The sequence below is a fragment of the Crocodylus porosus genome, unplaced genomic scaffold (assembly GCF_001723895.1).
Source record: "Crocodylus porosus isolate Cpor-Errol unplaced genomic scaffold, CroPor_comp1, whole genome shotgun sequence".
Taxonomy (NCBI): Eukaryota; Metazoa; Chordata; order Crocodylia; family Crocodylidae; genus Crocodylus; species Crocodylus porosus.
In genome coordinates this window covers 88,926,668-88,931,941 of record NW_017728918.1, presented here as the reverse complement: position 1 = coordinate 88,931,941, position 5,274 = coordinate 88,926,668, and the positions used below count along the sequence as shown (strand labels likewise).

Sequence of the window (5,274 nt, the reverse complement as noted above, 5' to 3'; positions counted from 1 at the left end):
ATGGGTGCAGAGTGGGGCTGGAACTGGTCCTGCACGGGGCTTTTCTCATCGGGGGCTGGGCTCAAAGCAGGCATCAGCAGCACTGGGAGGAGGCTGCAGCCACCCCAGATTTTGCCACAGCTCTGCTCCCAGTCTTGCACTGCTGCCTACTGCAGCTGCGGTTTTTACTGGCTCTTGGGTAGAGGAGGGGCATTCAGCCGGGGCTGTGCCAGGTGGCAGCGCAGTGCTAGGAGTGGAGCTGTGGCAGAATTTAGTGTGGCTACAGCCTCCTCCCAGTGCCACCAGAGCCCACTCTGAGCCCAGTGCCTGGCAAGAAAAGCCCTGCGCAACACTGGCTCTGGCTTCCCCCCGCAGCTGCAGCCCACCCCTTGCCATGCAGATCCAGGGACATATGCCTCCCTGCCCTCCAGGGGTGCAAACAACAGCAGAAGCTGCCCCTACTCCACAAGCCATGCCTCCATCCCACACCCACCTCGCCCTGGCTGGACAGTGCCTGCCCCTGCCCCTGCCCCCTTCAACGCTCCCTGCGGTGAGGATCTGCCCCTGCATGCCCCTTCCCTCCTCTCCCCCTTCCAGCACACTGGACTTACCAGCTGATGGCAGCTGTATTGGATTGGCATGGGCCGATATGCCTCCTTAAATATCAGCTGTCGGTATCAGCCTTCAAAATCTCTATCAGTGTGCCCCTATTAATTTTCCATTTTGCTTTAATATTTTTTTGCAGCAGTTACCTGCAGTGATCTACTTAATTGTTCAATTGTGCTTTTATTCCTAATTTTAAGTACAAATTCTGCCCTTTGAATTATTTCTGCAGCTTTTAAGATGTTACTAGGAACCACATGCCTATATTTAAAGGCAGGATTTGGCCCATATGTTTTTTTGAGACCAAAAATAGTTTTGCGCTAGGAAACACTTTTTCTAGTGAAAGCATTGTAAAAGGTACATGTTTGATCAGATACAATTTTGCCTCCTTTGAATTCTGGTAGTGTGCTCAGTGCTGTAAAAACATAAGATACGATTTGTACCCCAAACTGTTTATTGTCTAGTACCATCACACAAGAATGAGGTATTTGAAAAACTGGTGTAAAAGCTTACGGTGGTCAGGAATTGAAGAGGCCACGAAGGGAGATTTGGCAGTAAAAAAAGTACTCTCTTTAAAGCAGCCATAGCTCTAAGGTCAAGTTATTCACTATGGAGTTCAGAGGTAGTTACAGTGCTGTTGAGCACAGCTAAAAAACCTCACCCAGTGACCTCCTGCCAGAGTTTCTGCCTTTGTGGGAATAATACCAGCTCTATCTAACACTAGTTATAGCATTTATTTTCAGAATCATAGAAAAATAGTGCTGGAAGGGACCATCTAGTCTAACCCCTTGCTTAAGGCAGGATCATTTCTGACTAAACTATCTCAACCAGCCATCTTTATTTCTGCATGGTCGTTTTTACAACAGTAATATTTTACTCGTCTTTACCTTTTGGCTTCCTTATTGTTTTTTAATTGTATTTATGTTTAGGGGAGGGTAGAGATGTCTGTTTTATTTAAAGTAACTTTTTTCTTCCCATTGTCACCGTAGGGTGGGGGGCCAGTTTTGTCAGATGTCAGCATAACCGCCAATAAAATAAATGGAGTGCATGTGATTAACTTTCCTATGGTGACATGAAGAATGTCAGCATCATAGTCTTGGTTTTTCTTTGTTTGACCTGCTTGGTTCAGGAGTTCATGACAACCTATAAAATAACACAACATATAAGGCTTGTAAGTCTATAATACATAACATTCTGACTTCCTGAATGCTTTACCTGACAACTTCTATTTCTCTTCAGAATATTTCCCACAAAACTCCTGTAAGAGAGATGGCATGGCAGGCTACTGCTGACCTTAGTAAAATTTAAGGCTGGTAAATGCTGTGAAATATTAAAGATGGTGGTGATGTGATTGCCAAAGAGAAACTTAATTTTCTTATGTTATCAACAAATTTACAAATCTGTCTCCTAAGAACCTGCAATGCTCCTTTTGCTTGTGAACTTAGAATTCTATAGAAAAGACACTGGGTTTGGTAAAGACGTGTCTGCTTAAGATGGTAATAGCAAAGAGATTCAGAAAAGGGAAGTCTAGGCAAGAAAGAGCCATTGTGCAAACTAAATATATTTTAGTTTCTAGTCTTGTTATTTGGAAATGTATTTGCATGATGACAACCGGAAAGGGGGAATAATACAGATATCTCAAATGTGCAAAGCTCAGTTTTTCTTTATGCGAGTGATTTTGAAGAATTCAGATTTCAATATTTTAACAGCCTGAACATGATGTGTAAACAAGGGCAGGTAGATTAAATTGGAAGTAAGGGCAGTGCAGCTAGGTTGCAGACTAGCAAAAGTTCTCCTGCACACTCTTTATTTCATTATGGGGTGAGATGATATGCTGTGTGGTAGGTTGTGAACAGTTGCTTGAGGTGCCCTGGATTGATGAGAGTCTTTCGTACATTTTTTTTCTGAGAGACTTTGATGGTAGACTAAAACTCATACCAATATATTAAAGTAGACAGTGTCCTTCAGGGAATATTAAAGCTTGCTTACTGGTATGACTGCTTTAATAGCTGGGGTGCCATCTTGAGGTGTTTTACCAAATAATGCAGTGCAGCTTTGCCACCAGCAGCCCAGCATGTTCACTGGTGGCAGATTGTGCCATGACCTTTAGGGAAGGTTAGCTGCAAAATAGTTCACAAGTCCTCAATGGCATAGTACACAGAAGATGTTAGAATGTCAGCAGCTGTAAGGGCAAATAAAGGCTGCAGCGGAATGAGATCTCCAACTGTCTTGGCCTCCTTGTCATTGGATCAAGGTCCTATTCTGTCATCAACTGTGGAAGTTGATGTGCAGCAGGAGCTGCATGATAAATTATGCACAGGTGTTTTCCGTGGAAATGACTTTTCCAGCACATTCAAGTCCTTGGTGGCCATATAGTGATGATGGGAGCAGGATTGTGAGGTCTGGAAGCTCTTAGTCATGAACTGGCACAAAGGCGGCAGCTACAAGAAGGTTGTCTAACATTTGTAGCCAGGAGTGTGATTTGGCAACTGTAATTGCAACTGAGTAGTTCTGATCCACTCTGCTCACCCTGCATGGGGAAGGCCCTAGGAAAGATGCCCTAAACATAGCCTAGTTACCTGTTCCCTGACTGGATAACTGTGTCCAGTTGGATCACCTTTGCAGTCAAAATCAAAGAAGACACGCAATCAATTGTGCGACCTCTAGAACAGCAGGGCCCCCCCATGAACAGACTAACAGTGAACGCCTAGAGAGCTGTACCACAACCATGGCTTGAGAACTCAGGTAACACAACATTGTTGTTGCTGCAGTGAGCAAGACCTGGCAAGCGGGAGATAGGCAGCTCAAAGAAGGAGGCAGCTATGCCTTCTTCTGCAAGGGTAAACAGGAAGAAGAGCATCAGCTTCACATGGTTGGTTTCGCTATTAAGAATGAACTTGTAAATTGACTTAGTGAGTTCCCTGTCAGAATTAATGGGTGCCTCATGACTCTCCGTCTTAAACTGGCAGGGAGTCAATACACCACTGCCATCAGTGCATATTCCCTGATTCGACATCACTGATGAAACCAAGGAGAAATCCTATGCTAACCTTGACCAAGTCCTTTCTGATGTTCTGGAGGGAGTTGGACTTATTCTTATAGATTCATAGATGCTAGGGTTGGAAGGGATCTCAACAGATCTTTGAGTTTGACCCCCTGCCTAGACAGAAAAGAGTGCTAGGGTCAGATGACCCCAGCCAGATGCCGATCCATCCTTCTCTTAAAGACCCCTAAGGGAGGGGGGAAGAGCACCCCTTCCCTTGGAAGCCCATTCCAAATTTTGGCCACCCTTACTGTGAAGAAGTTTTTCCTGATATCTAGCCTAAATCTGTTCTCTGTCAGTTTGTGACCGTTGTTCCTTGTTGCCCCAAGACGCCCCCTGGTAAACAGAGCATCTCTGATCCCTTTCTGTGTCCCCCTAATGAATTGGTAGGTGGCCACAAGATCACTTCTCAGCCTTCTCTTGTGGAGGCTGAAGAGGTCCAGGTCCTTCAGTCTCTCCTCATAAGGCTTGACCTGTAAGCCCCTAACCATACAAGTAGGCCTCCTCTGGACCCTCTCAAGTCTATCAACATCCTTCTTGAAGTACAGCACCCAAAACTAGACACAGTACTCCAACTGCAGTCTGACCAGTGCTGCATAGAGGGGAAGTATCACCTCCTTGGATCTATTTGTCATGCATCTGCTGATGCATGATAAAGTGTGGTTAGCTTTGCTGATGATTTTGTCACACTGACTCATGTTCATCTTGGAGTCCACTGTGACTCCGCAATCCCTTTCCACTTCTGTGCTGCTGGGAGTGTCACTTCGCTTTTCTTAGTGATTTCAACACCAGAGGTCAGAAGAGACTCAAACCTCTGGAACGGAACCAGTGGCAAGGAAGGCATGGAAAAGATCAACTCCAGTGGCATACTTCTTTTGACCAAATACACAGGACATAGATGCACCGTCACCAACACCCTATTCTGCCAGAAAAATGGGCGCAAGGCATCATGACAACACCTGAGACCCAAGCATTGGCACTTGATTGACTACTACGTTATTGTTTATGCTCAGGATCATAAAGGTATCTGTATCACCTGAGCTATGCTAGGAGCTGACAGTTTTTAAGGAAAAACTTCTTCACAGTTCATGTGACCAGACTCTGGAATATACTCCCAACGGGGGTGGTGCAGGCACCTACCCTGGAAATCTTCAAAAGAAGACTGGACGCACATCTTGCTGGGATTATGTGACCCCAGCAGTCTTTCCTGCCCAGAGCAGGGGGACTGGACCCAACCATCTCACAAGGTCCCTTCCAACCCTAAACTTCTGTTAATTGCTGGAAGGGTCACTTATCTGCTCATTTATGCCATTCAAACTGGCTTCCAAAGGACAGCTGCAGCAGAAGCAATGCTGATGGAAGTCAACGTTGAAGGGCTTGAGGACCCAATCAAGAGTGACCTCTTCCACCAGTTCCTCAATGAAAAACTGGCTAATTCCAATTGTCAACACTGGGAAAATGTTGGTAGCACTTGGGGTGCCTTCATGTCCACTGTCATTAGCACCTGCGAAGAGCTGCTTGAATGCTCTAGCAGGAAACATCATAGAATCATAGAAGTAGGGACCTTGTAGATCTTCAAGTCCGACCCCCTGCCTGGGCAGGAGAAAAACTGGGCTCAAGTGACTCCAGCTAGGGAGGCATCAAGCCTC

At 45.5% G+C, this 5,274-nt stretch overlaps 1 protein-coding gene across 6 annotated transcripts in view; it reads left to right on the top strand.

The window, feature by feature from the left end:
• CDK19 (cyclin dependent kinase 19) overlaps positions 1-5,274 on the top strand; it is a 211,018-nt gene that overhangs the window by 52,532 nt on the left and 153,212 nt on the right. The window lies entirely within an intron of this gene.